This window comes from Paroedura picta, chromosome 11, assembly GCF_049243985.1.
Source record: "Paroedura picta isolate Pp20150507F chromosome 11, Ppicta_v3.0, whole genome shotgun sequence".
Classification (NCBI taxonomy): domain Eukaryota; kingdom Metazoa; phylum Chordata; class Lepidosauria; order Squamata; family Gekkonidae; genus Paroedura; species Paroedura picta.
The window spans coordinates 47,183,925-47,205,716 of NC_135379.1; the positions used below are offsets into that span (position 1 = coordinate 47,183,925).

The window sequence follows — 21,792 nt, forward strand, 5'->3', positions numbered from 1 at the left end:
TGGCAACTTACCTGGAGAGATGCTGTTGATAAATTTAAAGCAAGATCTGTATTCTGTACAACTTATGGTGACGATTGTGCAACAAAACAGGAATCCAGCGGCACCTTAATGGGTAATGAAATGAAGGTGCCAGCTGACTCATGTTTTATTTTGCTGCTACAGATTGACAAGGCTACTCATTTGGAGTTACTAAACAAATGTATATCACAGAGCAGTCTTTCTCAGGTGGATACATTTTTAAGCACCTGGACCAAAGCTTGAAATGACCATTCGCTTTAAAAATAGGTTGATGCAGGTTCTGGATACACTGTGTTTCCTTAGGGCTCCAGGGAAAATAATTATTTATCCAAGTGAGCTACACTGGCTGGAAGGATCCAGTTGATTCACAAATTCTGTTGCTAAAGCAATTTCTTGTTTTACATTCATGTTTTATCATTTCCCATAATATCTCCATGTACCCAAGGGTTCAGGGGCAGCCTCTAGTGTACACATATTCACATGCATGTGCCTAAATATCTATGCACAAAGATTTGGGAGTGAAGCCCCACTGAATTGACTACGATTTACTTTCTGGCAAACATCCAGAGGATCTAATCCTAATTTATGTCCTCAGGCTGAACATAGGTAACAACACCTGCATACAAATCAAGGTACACAAGATATTTTAAAGTTCTGTAAAAGAAAAAAAAGTATACTATTTTAGGGAGAGAAACAAGAGAAAACATTTTTATGAGACATTTAATCATGGACTACTCTTTGTATACAAGCTGGATAGGCAAACTGTTCCAAATAGCCATGATATGGATGATAATTTCAGATTTATGGAATACTCCATATGGAATACTTGCAAAAAAAGACTCTTCTGTATTTTAGAGACATTCCTACCATTATAAATATATAGGTATTTTGATTTACCTGTAAACATTATAAGACGTTTACAGCGGCTTGCTTTCTGCAAGGAAACAAGCAACAATAATTTGTGGCATAAACTGGACAAACTTCTAAGCACCACACAAGTACAGTCCGCAATACAATATAATGATATGTAAATAAAATGGAGATATTGAGCATCTTCAAGGAAAGTTAGAATGGCAAACCACTCACCGAGCCAAACACAGGATTTTTCTCTATTATATATCATTAAAATGGTTTTTCAGAATATCTTATCTTATTAGTTATAATATAATACTTGAACAAAGGGAAGAGATACAATGTTTGCTACATCTAAAAGACACACAGATCAGCATTCCTCCCAATCCAACCTATGCATTTTCTCACAACTTTTTAAAGAACCCTCATTTAGTTCTTTCAGGGCATCCCCACAGATATTTACTCAAAACATTGATCTTGCGTTGTCTAGCATAACTGCATGCAAAGACTCTGCATAATGATTCACCACATTCCATAATCGCTTTTACCTTTTGCAATGGCTCCCTCTCTCTTTTTATCAGTATCCAGAGCCAATGATCATTTTCCTCTTCCATTCCGCTTCTTTATGGCACAGTGAGATGCTTCTTCACTAAGCAGCATTACAAACAGAACACACCCAAACTCCCAAGTGAAGCGTGCTCTAATGGCACTCACACTACAGTTCTCAAGGTAACCAAGCTCAGTTGGAAACTGAGAGCAAAGTCAATATAAGATTAGTAATTTGCAAGCCCCCTTTGTGTATTCTGACATGCCTCAACCTATGATGAGCATTGTTTAAGACACTGGTGTACAATTTTTTTTTTAAGTATTGAAATTAGAATGCCAAAGATTCTTGTCTTCTTATGCTTGAAAAGATGTACTCTATTTTAAAAACATGCTGTGCAACAGACAAGCCGCTCCAAATGATCAAAGCCACAATATGCTTCGCTTACAGCCTTGCACACAACACACAATAGTCACACTGTGAATGGATTTAAACATAGCTGCAGAAAAGGAGAAAGCGCAAACAAAAATACTAGCAGCAGACCGAGGATGAAATGCTACTTGCCTGAGGGTTGAATGACCAAACAAATGCCCACTTTGTTTATGGCTACAAACAAAGCATCCAAAGGATACAGGTTTTCAGGCTGGAATGATTGCAATGAAGTAACTAGAAGCAGACAGCTGGTTCATAATTTCAGACACTTAAAGGATACCTTAAGCTCCCCCACTTCAAGGTTCTGCCTGCTATGACATCATAAGGATGCTAACCCCAATCTACTACTCCTTACCAAATCAAAACAAAGCTGCCAACTATTAGAAGTACCTGGCAACTAAAAAGTGCGATGCATTTCCGGGCAAGTTCTGCTTCACTCATCATTGGACACAACACAGCAGTACTAAAAAGGCTGTAGGGCAATAGCTGCGCTAATGAAAGGAGACGGAAATGATCTTCCATCGAAGAGGTATGAATTCTTCAGTTTGCTCGAACCCGCCTTCCTACATCCAAAAGGATCTGCATTCCAGAGCATGGGACCTCAGTTTTATTTCCCATGAACCACACCTGGTCCACGGCTAACACGCTCTGAGCCTGAACAGCAAAGCAAAACGTTCGGCAACAACCTCCAACTACCTCCCCGCACCTTCATTATTTCCGCAACACTTGCTCTCTCTCTCTCTCCTGCCTGTCAGTCTGACTGTCACTCCTATGAGATCTCCCAGCTGTTCTGCAGCCAGCAGTGGAAGGAGAAACGTCAAGCACCTCAGTTGCAATACGCAAGAGACCTCGGTTGCAACACACAATCGCGGGCATGCTGCATATGGAGCTTAGGAGAACTGGGGCAGGCCACTGTAACTCAGCAGGAAAACTTTCTAAGCATCTCCGGAGGGCTTTTCCCTGGGAAACTCACACCTACCGTTCACGTGCGTGAGAAGCATCCTCAGACCAGCCCACGCTGTCACCACTGGCAAAGAACGCTGTCTAATTCTCTGCCTAGCAATGCTCTCCGAGCAAGACCCCCATTGTTGACGACTGCAGGGTGAAGCATATCCATTCTAGGTGTCTGAACATTACAGATGTCGAGGTGGGAGAGACACACAGACACGGGGGAGGCGAAGGCAGACGCGCACACACAAACTCGTTGTCCCCCCCCCCCCGCAACCACCACCCCACCCACCACCTTACCCTGTCCCCTCCTCTTCCCGTCTGGAGGGTTCAGCAAGCCGGGGCTTTACCTTGCCTGGAGACGGCTGAGCCCCCGTTGGCCGGCGCCCGGGCGGGTGTGGCTGGCGAGGCGGCCGTAGCTCACCACGTTGCCCGGCCACGCACGGTCATGGTGGTCCTCCTCCTCGTCGTCGTCGCCCCCTGGCTGGGCTGGGCTGGGGCGAGGGCACGGCAGCCAGGCAGTCCGCCCGTCGCTCGCTCGCTCTCCCTCACTTCTTCCCCTGCATGGCTCTGGCGCTCGCTCTCCCTCCCCCTTCGCTTCAAGTTCTGTCCAGCTGGCCCCGCCGGCCGTGCCCTCCCTGCCCTCGGCTCCGTCTCTGCCCGGGGCTGCCGCTGCCGCCTCTCTCCCTTCCCCGCCTCACGCTGGCCCAGCCCTTTGGCAGCGCGTCGCTGGCTGGCTGGCTCTGACTCGCCGCCGCCGCTGCTGCCCTGTCCGCCCTGCGCTCGCTACTGCCTGCCTGGCCGCCTGGCGCCCGCCTCTTCTGCTGCTGCTCCTTCTTCTTCTTCTCCCTCAGCCTCGCCTCTCTCCGCCCACACGGCGGCCCAGAGACAGCCGCGCGCCACTCGCTCGCCCCGCTCGCCGGCTCGGCCGCGCCCGCTCATGCTCGGCTCCAGCGGCACCGCCGCCGCTCCCCCGGGCCGCCGGCTCGCCCCTCGGGCGCCCTCGCGCCACGCGCGCGCGGAGCCACACGCGCGCAGGCACCCGCCTCATAAATTGGGGGGGGGGGGAGCGCGGGGCTGCGTGGAGCTTTTCCTCCCCTCTCGCTGGGCGAGCTCGCGGTGTCATCCCTTCGCCAGGCAGGCACAAGGCCGCCCCCCCCTCTCCTTCCGCACGCGCCCGCCCCCGCCCATCCTCAGCCTGAAGCCGAGAGACACAAAAGCACAAGAACAGCGCTAATAAGCAGGAGGCTCATTAATCTCTGACAATTGCCTCTCCCCCCCCCGCGCACTTCTCCCTCCCTTCATTCCTCCCCCCCCAAAAAAAAACCCCTACCAAAACAATTAAAGGACCAGTGCTCTTTGCCCCTCGTTTTCTGCTTCCCAGCCAAAATTGGCCGGAGTTCACTTCACCGGGCCCTTAAGAGGGGTGTGTATGAAAGGGGGTACGTATTGCTTTATATATACACACACGCACAGACCCATATTTTCATGTGTGCGCAGCACATAAAGATGCGATTCGGCGTGTAATTTGGAGGAGTTGGCTAAATTCATGAGCAAGGCCATGAGAATGTCCAATTTGCCTCACGTAGAATATCAGCCAGTGGCAAGAGCAAGCCAAAAGATCCCTCAATTGCATGCATCGCATTGCACAGGAGAGCCTAGAAATCCATTCGGGAACACTGCTGGTCTGCCAGTAAACAGCCACCATTGTGCAGAGTCTTCCTTTATTTCTGACGCTTTTATCTGGTTGTGGTCTTTCTCCCTTCACAGTTTTGCTCTGCACGGAAAAACAGCAGCCAACAAAAACGACGTTTTAAAAGTGACAGCCGAGGTTCGTGTTTTGAACACAGCACTTATTGGCCCTGCTGAATGGATCCAGAGTGATCAGTCGGTGCCCAGCTGGAGAGGGAAAACATCATTTACTCTGTTTTGTTAGGTGGACACTAACATGTAATAACATTATAGCTGTTGCAACTGCAGATCTAATTGCCATAGATCATTTGCAGTAGACCCAGCAAGGGCCTGCTGGGAAAACAGGCTTGTCTGTGAATGCCATGTCAGACCCCTGCACCCTACCAGAGTCACCCGAAAGGAAGCAGAACTGCCTAATGCTGCCAGCTGCACTTCTTAATCCTGCTTCTATCACGGACATGATAAGCAAGAAACAAGCAGGATACACTTGCTGAAATTTTTTTCCAGAGGAGACCACCTTCTTCCTTTCCAGACCACCAGAGTAATATCAGGAGGCCACAGTACGAACAATATATGGAGACACTGATTGGTTCAAGGTCGGCCAAGGATTGAGACAAGGGTGTATCTTATCACCCTTTCTTTTTACCCTTTATGCAGAGGTAATTATGCGAAAGCTTAATCTACGATCGGAGTCAAAATTGGAGTGAATCTACCATTGGAGTCAAAATTGGAAGTCGTAACCTCAGTAATCTCCGCCATGCAGATGGTACAACACTCCTTGCTGAATCCGAGCATGATCTGAAGACCAGAAGGCATCAGGTCCCGCAGAGCACCCTTCAAGAAAAGAAAGAAAGAGGCTTGGCTTCCCCCCCCCCCTTTCTGAACTACCCTAACCACGTGCAGAAGACTTTCCTGTTTCAATGGGGGGGGGAGAGGAAGATCTGAGTTCAAAGCGATCTGAATTCAACAGGATTGACAATGGAATAAAGAAAGTAAGTTCAGACTCTGCCTAGGTCTCGGACAAGACCTGAAGACGGCACATCCACGTGGATGTTTGAAGTTCCCCAGAACCAGAAGTTTTGGGTACAGGATGCCATTGGTACCTTGTAGATGTCTAAAATAAACTGGAAACCATGTGAGAGTCTGTGTTTATATGAGTATTTGGGGTGGCTGGGGGAGCTAAGAAGGGAGATGAACGTGCAGTTTATTGGTAGACACATTCAGGGGTTAAAGCAATCAAAACCTGAACAGAAGGGGGTGGGGGGGAATCCTCTATTTGTTAATGGAGTTATGATAGCTAGCTGGACCAGAAAAATTGCCAGCAGTTAGTAGTAGTCTGAAATCTGATCTGTCCATTACTCAAAGCTCAAGAAGGTGGTGGAGGAGAAGAGGACAGAGTGATTCAGAAGATATGTAACTGACAGGAACATTTTCCAGTCAGCCCCTCCGCATCTTCTAGGAAGATGGTGCTCATAGGTTGTCTTTCCAAAATGCTGACACCAATCAAACGCTGACTTGGAGAGAACTTTTGATTCTGTGGCAAGCAGGCAAGAGCTACTTCTTACCTTCTGATGCTGGACGCAGGGCAGGTATTTTGCTTGCCTCCTCCAGCCTGTAGATAGACGACTGCGACGGGTTACAGTAGAGGCAGAGGGGAATTGCTGGCCTCTCAGCCAATAAACTGTTTTGCTTTTTTGCCTGAGACAGGAAGAGCTAAACTTTTCCATGCACCTTTTGCTAAAGTGGAAGCGGATGCTATACTTCTCCCCTGCCCTGATGCCGTGCGGTATCTCTGTCTTGTGAATACTCTGTAGTCATTCTCATATGCAAAGAAATGGCTGTGCAGGAACAGGTTTGACTCCTTTCAATAAACCAATAATGGGGGATCACAGGACTGTGTCCAATGTGCAAATCTCTCCTTGGAGCCCATGAACAGGAAGCTGCCTTCCACTAAGCCCAACTGCTGGGCCATTAAGTCAGGGTTGTCTACGCTGATGGGCAGCTGCTCTCCTATGACCAGGTCTTTCCCAGCACCTTTACCCTGTAGTTGTGAGTTCCTGCATTGTGCAGAACTAGATGACCCTGGAGACCCCTTCCAACTCTATGCTTCTATGATTCTATGGCCTTTTACTTGACAGTGTAAGTAATGGAACCTGGTGTCTCTGCTTGCTGTCAGGCATGGTACAGTGGTTAAGAGCAGTGGCCTCTAATCTGGAAACCAGATTTATTTCCACAATCCTCCTCTACCTGCAGCCACCTGGATGACCTTGGGACAGTCACAGTTCTCTCTGAGCGCTCTCAGCCCCACCCTCCTCACAGGTGTCTGTTGTGGGGAGAGGAAGGCCAGGCAATTGTAAGCCGCTTTAAGACTCTTTCAGGTAGTGAAAAGTGGGATATAAAAACCAACTCTTCTTCTTATGGAGCTGCAGCCCTTCTTTTAGGAAAAAGGGGATATATATATATGTTTTTTTACACTACCATTTAGAAGATCTCAGGTTAAAGGTGTTGTGAAAGACCCAATCACGGGAGAGCAGCTCCCAGTCTGATTAGACACTGTGGAGTTAGATGGACCAATGGCTGAACCTGGTGTCAGGCGCCTTTCTGTTTATAGGCTCCATTTCTCTAAGGAGAACTTTACACCTCCCATAGAGTTCTGTGATTCTAACTGATAGTTGAAGGGCAGAGTCCCTGGGCACATACTCCATTCCCTGCAATCCTGGCACAAAGATTAACCCCACATTCCTGCTAAACATAGTGGCTGCCCAATGGCATTTTATTTACCCTTGATATGTGATCTGCATCCACTTTCCCCTGCCGTTCAGGATTGGACTTTGGCTGACAAAATGCAGTCCATGCTGCCTCCGCTGCCCTCATGCTTGCTTACTTGGCCAGGTTCCTCCTTCTGCCTGTTAAACCCTCCTCCTCTCCTTTGTCAGAAATCCTACAGGGGGGAACCTTTGGGAGACAGGGTCAGATCCAGAACATTTCATCCAACTTGACAAGAAGTGCATTTGGAAACACACTGTCCCTCGTGAGTAGCGGAGACAAAACAAGTTCTTTTCCATAAAAAGAAAAGGAACCGAAAAATAAAACAAAGATGTCTTTTAAAAGTCTTGTGCACCCCCTTAATGCCTTGTGGAGCAATTTTGTAGAAATCCTTGGAATATCCTTGTAGGGTCCTTGGAAGTCTGCTAAAAGACGGCTATAAGAATGACCCCCAACAGGCTGTGCATGAGCAGACCGCTGGTGCACACCTCTAAGAAACACGCCTGACCTCGACCCGGGTTGGGGCCTTTTCGGTCCTGGTCCTGACTTGGTAGAGTGAGCTCCCGGGAGAACTGAGGGCCCTGACGGAGCTATCAGAGTTTTGCGGGGCCTGCAAAATGAAGCTCTTCTGCCTGGTCTTTGTTTGAGGCCAGAGCCAGGAACAACGGGGGACCCTCCTCAGGTTACGCAATAATATCCAGAGTACCTCATCCAGCTGCAAGGATTGGGGGTGGGGGTATATCACCAATCTTGTTTTATCCTCTTTTATCTTTGTTGTTGTTTGTTTAGGGTTTTATCATGTTTTTTGAGGGGGGCTTATATTGTACTCCTCCACAAGTCCCTGGAGAGTGGCGAGCTAAAAATCTAAGGAATAAATAAATATAAATAAGTAAATAAATAAATTGGAAGCATTCAGCCAAGGATGCCCAAAATTGCTTGCTGGCTTGTTTCCATTAGCGTATGGCACCTTCTATTCTCTGTGCTGTTATTGAGCATTTTCTTACATGGTCACAGGGAAAAGAGCTGATGGCCAAAAAGGATACAAGAAGGAAGTGGTGATAAACAATCCTGGCTTGTGTCAAATTGCTCCCTATTATAGTCCTGGAGAAAATGAACTTTTATTAGACTGAGAGCTTTCAGCTTCGTCTGATTACAGCACAAGGACAACTTGATTTATGTTAGTGCTCAGTTCCACAACCTTCAGTGTCTTAAGTAATTCTCCAAGTATGGAAAATTAGGGAAGGTTCTTTCCCCCCCTCCCACCAAAAAAAAGATATGTGCAAAGTATCTTTCGGGTACCGATGATTATTCCTAGTATCAGCCTGATAAAAGTGTGGAAAGGTAATGGGAGGGGGGAGACTGTTGGGCAAACAAGCTCTGATACTTCTCTCTTTTAGAAATTCAACACTGAGCACAGACAGTGTGCCTCCAGGAGATCTTAAAATCCTCTATGTATCCCAGAGGGCTTAGATCTGTGCAGATAAAAGCTTGGATGACAGAGGCGATTTGCTACTTCCCTAGCTTATTTTCAGATGCACAAAATAATATGAGAACAGTATGAGAACAAAGGTAAAGTTGGCAGGTCCCAAATTGTTAATTTCCAGGAGGATTTGGATTTGTGCTCTTCAGAAGCAGACTTTGCATACCAATGTGATAGGCTGGCTCCATGTTGCCCGCTGCCTGCTCACAAGGTTCTTGAGCCTGATAGTTAGCCCAGACTTACCAATGGAAAATATTAAGCCTGACTTAGAGGAAGTGAAACAGACACTAAGGAGCAGACACTGTGATCTTGTCAGGATCTACCCCACTAAGGAGCAAGGGAAAGAGCACTTGGACAAAATACATTAATTCAGGTGCTTTCCTTTATCAGCAGCAACAAAAATGGACTCGGACTCTTTGGCAGGACAGAAGCAGATCCTATAGGAATAATTTATTTGAACTTTTCCCTATTGTCCTTTCTTAAAAATTGCAACTGTTGTCCAAATGTTGGTGGAGTTTAAAGAGGGGCAGCATCAGCTGCTTAAAGAATTCATAGCTTTACTGCAAATAGAAACAGCTTTGTAAAGAGAGAGGAGAGAGAACGGTGTTCTTCTTCAACCTCTGGAGGGAATCAAGGATGAACTGTGGAGGTGTGTTTAGAGGAGCAGGAAGCCCCAATTGAGCTGTTCAGGACACAAGAGGAGATTATTTGAAAACACCAAGAAGTCCCTAGTCTAAATAACTAACTGCACATCTCCGCTGGTCTCCCCATAGGAAATTCTTCATATATTGCTGTTGAACCATGCATGCAACAGATCTTGCATATTCTAATGCCAAAGCAGTCGGGTCAGTCCACATGGTTAACTTTCCATTTTAGTCATGTAACAGCAACAGGATGCATGCACTAAGCCCTGGCATACACAGTGGAACTTCTGCTGCAGGCCAGAACAACTACACTCACCCCTTTAAAGAAGGAACTGACCATTTATACCCTTCAGAGCCAGTTTGGTGTAGTGGTTAGGAGTGCGGACTTCTAATCTGGCATGCCAGGTTAGATTCTGCACTCCCCCACATGCAACCAGCTGGGTGACCTTGGACTCACCACAGCACTGATAAAGCTGTTCTGACTGAGCAGCAATATCAGGCTCTCTCAGCCTCACCCACCTCACAAGGTGTCTATTGTGGGAAGAGGAAAGGGAAGGCGACTAAAGCCGCTTTGAGCCTCCTTTGGGTAGAGAAAAGCGGCATATAAGAACCAACTCTTCTCTTCTGACTGAACAGTATTATCATCGCTTCCTCAGCCTCACCTCCCTCACAGGATGTCTGTTGTGGGGAGAGGAAAGGGAAGGCGACTGTAAGCCGCTTTGAGCCTCCTTTGGGTAGAGAAAAGCGGCATATAAGAACCAACTCTTCTTCTTCTTCTTCTTCTTCTTCTTCTTCTTCTTCTTCTTCTTCTTCTTCTTCTAAGCTCATTGACTTCAATGATCACAGAAAGGTGTGACTATGCTGTGAAGTGCATTGTTATGTGGTCCATGACCTCATCCTTTGACCTTGGGATTGTCTCCTTCTCCTAGTCTCCTACAGCAGTCTATAAAAAGGAGCAAGATGCAACCCGCTCAACATAAAAGCATTGTTCCTGACTTTATAAGTCTTGGACAGGGGAAGAGTTGCAATGAAAAAGGCAAGCAATCCACTAACACTTTGCAAATCAAACATACAGTGCCTCAATATTGTACACAACTTACATTTCAGGAAACTCCCCATGTGTGTACAATCTAGGGACACTGCCCATTTAATTGGCAAAATATTGGTTATTTAAAGGGATCCCAAATGTTAGCCTTTCCAGGGCCATAAGGCCTGTAGAGGTTTTTTTTTCTGCAGCGAACTGAACACAGCTTCTTTCCACCAAACCCTATGAGTCTGCATTGTCCACGGACAAGCAAGCGTGGAATCCGCCTGCTACTTTTCATATAAGGAAAAGAATTCTCTGACTGGCGTGCTGCTCAATGCGGGCTCAGGGAGCTTTGAAACACTGCAGGATTTAGATTCCAAAGGGGGGCTGAGCATCGAAGGCTGTGATGTCTGTATAAACAAGTAAGCATGACATTGATCACCCAATTCCATTACCCAAGTGAGTCAATATTTCAAGGAAGGAAGCTGGAAAGAAATATTTCATCCCCAGCACTTCCCTTCTACTTTTAGTCATTTCTCAGTGAAAACTAATATGCATCCCCTCGGTAACGGATTGCCACCCTAGTGGTTTGGATTTGGACAAGCACAGCTTAAAAAATAACCCCAGGGTACAATCCCACTCAAAGCTGGCCTTTCTAAGTCCTATCGATTCTCACTGGAGTGATTTAGGCATGCACTTAACTTGAAATCAAACGAGACTTAAAAATGCGGCCTTAGCTGGATTATCTCCCTTATTATTGCTTATTATATTTTTTTCTAGAGGCTGGAATGCCATTTGCTAAAGCAGAGAAAATATTCATATGTTTGGCGCTCATCAATGTTACGGCAAAGAGAAATAAAGGCAGCATATTCCCTTTGACTTCTCCAGGCGTTTACTGTCGAAACTAGGGTTGCCAAACCCCAGGTGTTACAAGCATTACAACTGGTTTCCAGGCCACAGAGACCGGTTCATCTGCAGGAAATCCCATTGAAGTCTGTCCCTTCCCCAAGCCCCACCCAACTCAGGCTCCACTCGTGGATTTATTCCATGGATTCACCACCCGAAGAAGTCACAGCCTACAATTTGAAACTCAGCTGTGTTAATGAGAAACACTGGATTAAAATGATACTAAATGTGAGGGACTCGGCAACTATTATAAAAGTAGCAAAGTTTTTACTGGCAATTTTAAATGAAAATCTTTTACGATAGATTTTACATCTGAAACTGTTTGAAATTTTTGTTTTATGCTTTGCAATTTTATGCCAATAAAGGTACTCTGAATCTGAATCTGAATTCCATGGACTCTTGTCTATTGTCCTCATTTTTAAATTAATTAATTAAGTCTGTAGCCCTGTTTTCTTGCTCTGTTGGACTACTGCGAAAATTACCACAAATCAGATCCAGGAGGGAGGAGGGGGGAAGTTACCTGTCTATTAAATCAAAATTGATCTTATGATCACCCTTGAAAAAAAAGAGCTAAATCATCAGGGGAGGCTGCAATTTCCAGGGGGAGGCTAAAATATTTCCCCACAGTCAGGTGTTTTGTGAGTGTGGCTGATCAAAATAATTTCCCAAGTTGCTTTCTCCCAACAAATGCTTAGTCAACTGGAAGGCAAATACAAATAAAATCCATTATCAACGCCTGTGATCTTGTCAGGATCTACCCCACAACTCCTCTATAAATAATGCAGCCAATGAAGTACGCTGTGGCTCACAGAAACTCATGCTGGTAGAAACTTTGCTGGTCCTTAAAGTACTGCTGTCTTTCTATTTAGACTAACTACCCCTCTGGAATAAGGCTGCAACACACACAGGATCACAGTGAGAGTTACAAGATAAGCTTTTTGAGCAACACATGCATGTGCTTTCATGGTTAGTCCTGGGCTGGTCTGCTTGCATAACTGTATATAAAGGTAAAGGTATCCCCTGTGCAAGCACCGAGTCATGTCTGACCCTTGGGGTGAGGCCCTCTAGCGTTTTCATGGCAGACTCAATACGGGGTGGTTTGCCAGTGCCTTCCCCAGTCATTACCATTTACCCCCCAGCAAGCTGGGTACTCATTTTACCGACCTCGGAAGGATGGAAGGCTGAGTTAACCTTGAGCCGGCTGCTGGGATTGAACTCCCAGCCTCACGGGCAGAGCTTCAGACTGCAGTCTGCTGCCTTACCACTCTGCGCCACAAGAGGCTCTTAACTGTATATAATGCAGTGCAAATGATGGTCATCACCTTCACTCTGGTAGAAGTTAAAAACCTATTCGCTGAGGACAGGGGAAACTACTTAATGCATTTTCTAAAGGTGTATAGTTTTCCACACTGGTTGGAGGGAGGTAACAGTGTTACTCCCCTTTCCCCATTATTGTTAGCTATAGTTGCAAAAGAATATCAAATTCTGCCCCAAAAGCTGTAATATCCTAAACATTTGCTGGCTCTAATATTTTGGAAAAGCCAGCCTGGGTGGAGCGCTGTCCGGGGTACCTTTGGGTGTCCGGCCTGCGCTTCTGCCTGCACGGGCCAATCCAGATGCACCCGGATTGGCCCGGCCCCTGGAGCACCAACCTCCAGAAGCTGACTGTGAGGTCCTCAGCCAGCCTTGCTGCCAGACACTTCCTGGCCAGTGAGGAGGGCACTCCCATGGCTCCATGTGTTTGCCACCATTCGACCCTTTCACCAGCAGCCATGCCAGCCCAACTGTCAGTGCGCACGTTGCCCCATCCGCCAGCGAACCTGCCACCTCCGATGGTGCGCGGTGGCCCAACCACCTCCAGCTACATTCCATGGCTGCCAGCACTGTGCCCCACTCAACCGCCACGCTGTCAGCACCTCAGGTACATCGACCGCTGCCTGTCCCCTCTGACTGCGCACACTGCTAGCACCCATTGCATTCTTGAAATAAAAGCTGTATTTAGGCTTTCCAAAACCATCAATTTGTAAGACACTGAAAGGAAGGAGATTTTATGTATTGTGCGAGGCAAATGTTTACAATGAACAGTCCCGTTTGTTATTAACAAGGTGAGACAGCAAGAAGAGCATGCAAGGCTCCAAACCTAATAATGGGTCCCAGAGATAATCTAAATCAGGGGTAGTCAACCTGTGGTCCTCCAGATGTCCATGGACTACAATTCCCATGAGTCCCTGCCAGCATCTGGAGGACCACAGGTTGACTACCCCTGATCTAAATCATCCTACTTATGTTCTCTTTTGGTGAAGTTTGGGAGCAGAAAGCCCCGCATGATCTTCCCTTTTCTTGTGGCTCATCTCAGAAATTCACTTTTATTCCTCTGGTTTATTAAAGAACAGCAAACGGCTCCATTTTTATTTGTTTACTTGCTAAAAGAGGTAGCAGCTGCTTTGCTGCTCTAAAAATCTCCAAAGCAGCTTAGAAGAAACCCGCCAACTGATCTAGGATGTATTAGAGAACAACAGTTAAAACAGGCATCATCAGCAGTGGGGCAGCTGGCAAAAGTTATGAAAAATCAGATGTGAGATTTTTTAAAAAGCAGAAACACAAAAATACTGGAGAATAAAATGGTCATCACCAGGTGACCCAGCAACAGATTAATCACTTAATGCATACATGGGCCACCTCGGATCTAACAGTGCAGGGCTCATTTCTCCTTCTTTCAAAGACTCTTATATCCAGGGGCCAAATGTGAAAGTGCAGAGAGGCAAAATGAAAAGAATTCTATCACCTGGTGTGTTGACCAGTCCTAAAGACCTACCATTTCTGTTGCTAATTTTTCAACTTACTCACTTCCCTGAGGGTTCAGGGTGGCTTACAACATCGATCCAAACAATTAAGCCATTAAAACCACATTAAAAATTGAATTATTATTAAAATCAATCTATTTGAAAATCCAGGGGGTGTGAAGTAGGGAGGATAAAGTGCTGAGGTGGAATGAGCTTTATGGAGTCCAGATGGTTATTATGTAGGGAGGCCATCTATTGGTGGTATTTTGGTCAGATTATAATTTTCACACACATACACACACACACACACACACACACACAAATTGGTCCTGCTTCTCTGGGAGGAAATTGGACTCCCCTACTCATTCTGGCCTGGCCTGGCCTGGCCTGGATAGCAAAGCCTATCTTGGTCTCATCAGATCTTGGAAGCTAAGTAGGGTAGACCTTGGCTACTATTTGGATAGGAGACCACCAAGGAAATCCAGGTTCATGACGTAGAGGCATGCAGTGGCAAACCACCACTGAAGGTCTCTTGCCTTGAGAGCCCCATGGGGTTGCCATAAGTCAGGGGTGGTCAAACTGCGGCTGTCCAGATGTCCATGGACTACTATTCTCATGAGCCCCAGCCAGCGAATGCTGGCAGGGGCTCATGAGAATGGTAGTCCATGGACATCTGGAGGGCCGCAGTTTGACCACCCCTGCCATAAGTCATCAGCTACTTGACTGTAAAAAAAACACCACAACCCCCCTTCCCCCTTTCTATGGCCACATGAGTGCTTTTGGTGCATGACTTCTGCTGATAGCTTGGTTCCGAAAAGCACAACACAAAGATGGATCTGGCAGGAATCTGCTCAGCGATTCATACAATTCCCTTTGTACCCATTTGGAATAAGACTCATGCTGATGTTTCCTCTTGTTGAGGAGTCCCTAGGAAGGTTGAGCCATTGTTTCTCTCAGAACTGGGCCTGCTTCACACCCAGTGTCACTTGCATAAAAGCAGATCGTGACACATTAAATGCAGGGCACGGGGAGGGAATAATATTTAGCTGTTGCGGCTGCTGGGCCTCCCAACTTTATTGTTATGCAACCTTATTTATCACTCAACACCCTCACGACAACACATTTCCTTTATTGCCTCCTACTTTCCTTCAGCTGCTGCCTCCCCCCCCCCCCCATCCATTAGACATATTTAAATTTTCTTCATTTTCCCCCACCCTGAAATTACAGCCCTTTCAAGGCACAAGACCCTCCCTTCAACCAGCAGAACATGGTGCAATTTTAGCATCATATAATTTCCTCCATAATTGCTAAATCATTTTCTTCCTCTTCTCCCACCCCTCTTGTTGTTATGTGTTTTTTGTTTTTGTTTTAAGAAAGAGATATCCAAGGAAGCCTAGCAAAAACAGACTGGAGATGTAGTGAAGCCAAGGCCGCTCTGGCGAGAGTTGTACTCACCCACTGAACTGAGTCACCATTGAACCATCTTGTCCTCTGTGTGAAAACCTAAACTCAAAGGCTTTGCCACAAGTCATCCAAGAGCAAAATTCTTCTGTGAGCACCAGTGAAGTAACATACCGCCACCACCGCAAAAATAGTAGAATGGAATGGTTGAGATGATTTGTCTTTTTGTTACCGGTGCCTTGGGGGTGGGTGGGGTGGAAGACCTGACATTTACCCAGCCAAAGGTATCACATTCTCTCTCTTTTGCTACCCGAATGCTTGGTCATAATGGATTCTCATTTCAATGCTCCAATTAAATTTGTAACATTCTTTTCAACTGAATAGCACTAATGACTTCCATTATTATTTACATGCTTCCTTAATTATAACGTTCAGCATCTCACTCATAACATACATTTTCTCTCCCCATTCTTTCCCCCCCCCCATGTTTACCCAGAAAGCAGGCAAATGTATTTGAGTCTTCTGCTGTAGAAAAGCTCATGATTAATTAGCTCACATTAATATCTCTTTCTGTCATGCATACACTCCGTGCCTGCATGGTACATGCCACCGTGAATGGGAGGGATACCATTTTTGTCAGGGGGAAAAAACGCATATATAAATATGAACAAAATCTCTGGGAAGCAGTGTGCACTGTACGTGCACATTTAATTGAAAACAAATAAATGTCAAACAGTTCTCCAAGGAAAGCTGGAATTTCTCAGAGGAGCTTCAAGGCAATAATGCCTGTGTTTGTTTTTATATTTTCCTAATGGTTAAAGAATGGTTTCCATTCACTTCCATGGAGAAAAGTAAAGCACTGAACTTGGTGTTAGGTAGCCAAGGTAGCCACCCAATATTCATACTAGATTCCCTTACTTTCTGACAAAGGTTATCTAATGCAAGGTTTCCCAGTCTGTGGGTTGGGACCCACAAGGGAGTCATGAAGCCTCTGCAAGCCTCCCTGAAGACCACCTTTCCATTGCTCATGTTTATATTTTGGAAACCAAGATCTGACCGTGGAAATAGTATCTCCCATATCATGCATTGGTTGATTTTTTTTCCCTTCACTGTATATACACATTAAGTAAAACATGCCCTGGTGGATACTAGAGTGAGCTTCTTAGAATATTAGGTGGAATTAGAGAGAGTAATGGAGAAGGAGAGGATGGGCAAAGGCTGGAATGTGACATTTGTGTGAAAGGCTGTGAATGGTGGAATGCCACATGCTTGGGGGCCCACAGTAGGGCCAGCTGTATCCTTTACGAGATGCTTGCTGGTTTCTCAAAAATATTTAGTTAGCCTCTGTAGAAAATCAAACACTGAACTAGATAGGTGCCAAGGTCATATTTTGCCTAGGGTGCAAAAACAAAACACGACATTGGTCCAGCCCTGGATGGGTCATCCTACCAAGTAAATTTGGACTTGTAGGCCACCATACCAAGATGACTGGGAAGTCCTGGTTTAATGGCATGCTTTTACCACTGTGGAGAGCCAGCGTGTAATGGTTAATGTTGGCAGGGTTTAGATGTGCAAAGTGGGATGAAACACCAGGCTACTTAAAAGAATAAAATAGTTTCTTTATGATGAATAACAACTTTGTATAGAAACAGGGAGTTGAGAGAGTCCAACAGTCTGTCTCTGATTAACATTCAGTTTGTTGGTTCTATTCAAGAGGCCAGCAGAAGAGCCCAAAAGAGCAGGAAGTTTCCACCTGAGCCAATGAGGATGCTCAAGGAGATTATTTGGAAAAAAATCAGGAAATTCCTTTTCTAACTATGCTAAATATGCATCTCCTCTGATGCCCCCTGCAGGATATTCTTCATATACTCTAGAATTGTGTGCTCTACAGATTTTGCATATTCCAATAATTAAGAGCGGTGGATTCTAATATGGAGAGCCAGGTTTGATTCCCCACTCCTCCACATGAAGCCTGGGCCAGTCACAGTCCTCTTAGGACTCTTTCAGCTCCACCTACCTCATGAAGCGATTGTTATGGGAAGAGGAAGGGAAGGAAACTGTAAACTGCTTTGAGACTCCTTAAAAGACTCCTTCTTCTACCCACACATCCTACAGGGGACATACAAACACAATTTACACAGGCACACACACAGCAGCAGCACAATAGTCACCAGAATTTTGCTAATAGTAGAAAATGTCCCAGTATTCAACTTCTTATGTTTTACCTGAAATAATAGTCTTGTATACTTTCCTTAAAATTATGTGTCTGAATATGCCCCCAGAATGCTTAAGGTTTTTCTGTGTCTCTTGAAAAGCTGACATTTGGTACCCATTGAGGTGAAACACATAAGATTCTGAAAACAGTGCTTTTCTACCTCAAAACAAAGGACTTAAAATAGAACTAAAAGAGATATTTTCAAATAACCATAAAGGGTGAAATTTAGCCCAAGTCATGCTGAAAGGCTGTTATTTATGTAACTCTACATAAGGTTTTGCCCGTGCTGACTCTGAAACTGTCAGGAGATTTTGAAGACAACGTTTGGGAAATAGAGTTTAGCAAGGATGCGGTCACTTCTGCATGGCCCTCTAGGAATCTCCCCTAACCTTTATGGTAAAAGACCATAGAGACATGACATCATGATGGAGTCCATTTACCGACCATTTTTCTCCCACTCCTCAGTTTCTTGAGGGCTGAGGGTGGGGATTTAATTACCATGGGCAGGCAAATGGGAAATTACAAACAAGAGGAGCCAAAAGGAATACACTCTTGTTTAAGATTCTATTTTGCCTTGGTACCTGAGACAGCATTCCAGTGCAGAGCAAGCCATAGTCCATAGAATCATAGAATCATAGAATCATAGAATAATAGAGTTGGAATTTCATCCCATTGGTTCTGGTCTGTCCCTCTGGGGCAAGAGAGAACAACTCTGCTCCATCCTCTATATGGCAGCCTTTTAAATACTTGAAGATGGTTATCAGATCCCTCTCAGTTGTCTCCTCTCCAGGCTAAACAGACTAAGTTCCCCCAACCTTTCTTCATACGTCAAACCCCTCACCATCTTTGTTGCCCTCCTTTGGACATGCTCCAGTTTGCCTACATCTCTTTTCAACTGGGGTGCCCCAAACTGAACACAGTCCTCCAAGTGATGCCAAACCAGAGCAGAGTATGATTAAACACTGGGGATTTTCAGGGCTTCTTCAAGCTCAGATCTGGGGTGGGTGTGATGTTTCTAGACACAGCAAGAAGCATGCAGCATTCTTGATTTCCATATATGATGATAGTGCCTATCTTCAAGAATAGTTTTGCTCCGTTGCATGATTTACATTTTGTTCTGAAACCCTCGGCTGCAAAACATTTGTTCTCTGGAAAATATGTCCCCAAAGGTGGCCTTATTCAATTATAATTGAGCCCTATGAGAACACTTAATGAGGGGAGAAAAACCCAAGATGCACTGGGTAATAAAAGTATCTTCTTTTGAGAAGGCAACAGACCTTTCAAGGAAACTAGTTTGTGATGTTAGCTGACACCAACAGAAAAAGAATCGGCCAGTCCGACAGACTGATGTAGAGACAAAACGCTGATGTAGAGACAAAATGCTGGAGAAAGGCACTCATCTCATTCTTTTGGAATAGATTAATTTTTTAGACTTTTAATATGTAATTAACCAAGGACTTGCGTATTCTAAATATGCTGTAAAGCGTCTCAAGCCCAATGAGAGAGAGGCAGTTTCGTGGGCCAATCTGCTTCAGCAGTCAAGTGAGGAAGACAACTCTTCACGGGGAGAGGAAACGGGTAGACCTGATCCAAACTGACAGAGGAGTCAGCCCCCAAGGAGCCAAACATGGATCCACAACCAGGTCCCAGCATGATGGCCTCGTACCCCTCATCCCTGAGTGGGCAATGGAGCATCATATGCTGGCCAGTTCACCTCCCCTGACACTGGAGCCTCAGGGGCCACGTAGGAGGAAGAAAAGAGAGGATCTGCAGGACTGGAGGCACAGTGCTAGCTCCCTCTCGGCAACAAGGGCTGCAGGAGGAGGGTTGAGATGGCTGCCAGGGGCTGAGCGTGCTGTTAAAAGCAGACAGCAAGGGAGTGGCTGCGTGCAAGCAACATGCTCATTAGTTGCTGACCTTGCAGCCTGTATTGTGAACTGATTCTTCCATCTTGGACTTCGACTTGTGTTTTGGAACTTTGGATTTCCCCTTGGATTCGATGTCGTGGGTTTGGACGAACCAGTAGCTAGACTTTGGACTGGCCTCTTGTTATTTATTTTATTTTATTTTATTTATATACCACCCTCCGGGAAGGCTCAGGGCGGTTTACATGAAACTAGAACAATACAATTCACTCAACTGGAATAATGTGGTAACAGCAGTAACAATAACAACAATACCATTCTAATAGTAAACACTGTAGAAGGGTCTGCAATGATTGTCAGAGGGAGGCTTGTGGGGCCAGTAGGAAGCGGTGGTTCGGATTGACCTCAACCAAATGACAAACTCTGATGGTTACACCTTTGTCTACACCTGGCTTTCTCAAGCAGGGTTTCTGGAAATTCTGGGGTTTCTTGACAGCCCTGGAAAGGTTTCCTGAATCAGTGGAAATGAATTAATTTTTAATATATATATTTTAAATTAAAATATCAGGTGATATGACCATATATGGTTACATTGTCCCCCCCCCCTCCCATTGGCCAATGATGAGCCTGGGGGCGGGTGGGAAGACGAGGGGCCCTGGGTGGGCATCTACATAGCTCTGCTTCCCAAGCATATTCTCCATAGCTGTGCCACTTCAGGGGTTTCTTAAAGCCTGAAGAATGTTTGGGGGGTTTCTCAATGGTAAAAAAAAGTTGAGAAAGGTTGGCCTACATGCTGTGCCTGTAGTAGGACAGGCAGTCTAGAAACTGAATCATCACCATCATAAAGGGAAAATGGAGACTTGGGGGAATCCATCTCCCATGGGCATTCTATCCATATGCAGAGTGGATCACTGTTTTGTACTCAAATTTGCCATTGAAAACCTGCCCCACTAGTCTGGGGAGCAAAGAAGTTTATCTAGTCCTTTGGACAAACCTTTATCAAGAAGATTTAGGTTGGCAAAGTGTCAATTAAAAAAATTATCAGCACCAACATTGATAACTATGACACCGTGCTGCCAAACAGACACGTCCCCATGTGCCCGCCTCCTGGAATAAAATAATTCAAATCTGGGAGATAACAAAAGTTGTTCCATACATCTCTGATAATGTTTCAGCTTCGGGACAGCTTTAGAAGTTATTTTAATGCAAATAATTCTTGCTACAGTTTCCTAGCCTAATGTGCTTGCTTAAGATGTGCTCGCTTCCTGCTTGCTTAAGATTGCGGGGGGGGGGGGGAGGAGATTGTCTAGCACCTGGCAAATTGCATAACAGGCTGGTGGGAGGCATTCAGCTCTGCGGGTCACAGGTTAGGAAGGTCTGATTTAGAGTTGCTCACAATAGCAGTTGCGTTTGCTGAAGACGGTTCAGTACTTGGTGTATCTCTCTGAGACTGGCATGCTGAGTTTTTTTCAAATCCATAATTGTCACCGATTGGAATCTTCCAGAATCAAAGTCTTCCTTGTTATTTAAAAAGTGATAAAACTTAATCCCACTGAAAATACAGCTGTTTGAGGTTTTAGGACTCACAGGTTAGCCTAAAATAGTCTTTTGCTCTCCATGGTTTCAGTCAATAAGGTTCCTTTAAAATTGTCATCTGTACTCAGTTGACAGCAGATGCTTTCTGTACACTCCCCATCTCTTGTCAGGACCAAAGACTGCCACAGGACTGAGCATGTTAGACGGTTTATCTAAAAAGCAATTTGGACGACAACCTTGTTTCCTAATAGTATCAGTAAGGCAGGGCATTCAGACATTAAGGATCAATGAGCACATAAACAGAAGAACCTCCATGACTTCTTAGAATCATAGAGTTGGAAGTGTACAGACAGGCCATCTAGTCCAACCGCCTGCTCAATGCAGGATCAGCCTAAAGCATCCAGGATCAGTATCTTTCCAGCCGCTGCTTGAAAACTGTGAGGGAGAATCTTACCACCTCCTTAGGCAGCCTATTCAGCTGCCAGACTACTCTGACTGTGAATCCCCCCCTCCACCCAATATCTCAACTGTCAACAGGAACACCTCCCTGCCCTCCATCAAATACTTAAAGCCTTCCAAATACTTAAAGAGAGCAATCCTATCCAAGGACTTCCTCTTCTTCAGGCTGGACATTCCTAAGCTCCTCAGCCTTTCTTCACAGGGCTTGGTCCCCAGGCCCTGGA

At 45.5% G+C, this 21,792-nt stretch overlaps 1 protein-coding gene across 9 annotated transcripts in view; it reads right to left on the reverse strand.

Annotated features, from left to right (window-relative positions):
• ARPP21 (cAMP regulated phosphoprotein 21) overlaps window positions 1-21,792 on the reverse strand; it is a 264,546-nt gene that overhangs the window by 190,981 nt on the left and 51,773 nt on the right. For 2 of the 9 annotated variants that reach the window (XM_077304032.1, XM_077304024.1), the window contains exon 1: window positions 3,145-3,815. The exons of 1 other annotated variant lie outside the window; for it this stretch is intronic. The gene's annotated coding sequence lies outside the window, so the exon portion shown is untranslated. Of the gene's footprint in view, window positions 1-915; window positions 953-1,418; window positions 2,180-2,825; window positions 3,014-3,094; window positions 3,816-21,792 lie in introns of those variants that run through there. 6 more of the 9 variants (XM_077304034.1, XM_077304033.1, XM_077304027.1 and 3 more) reach the window with 5 other exon arrangements.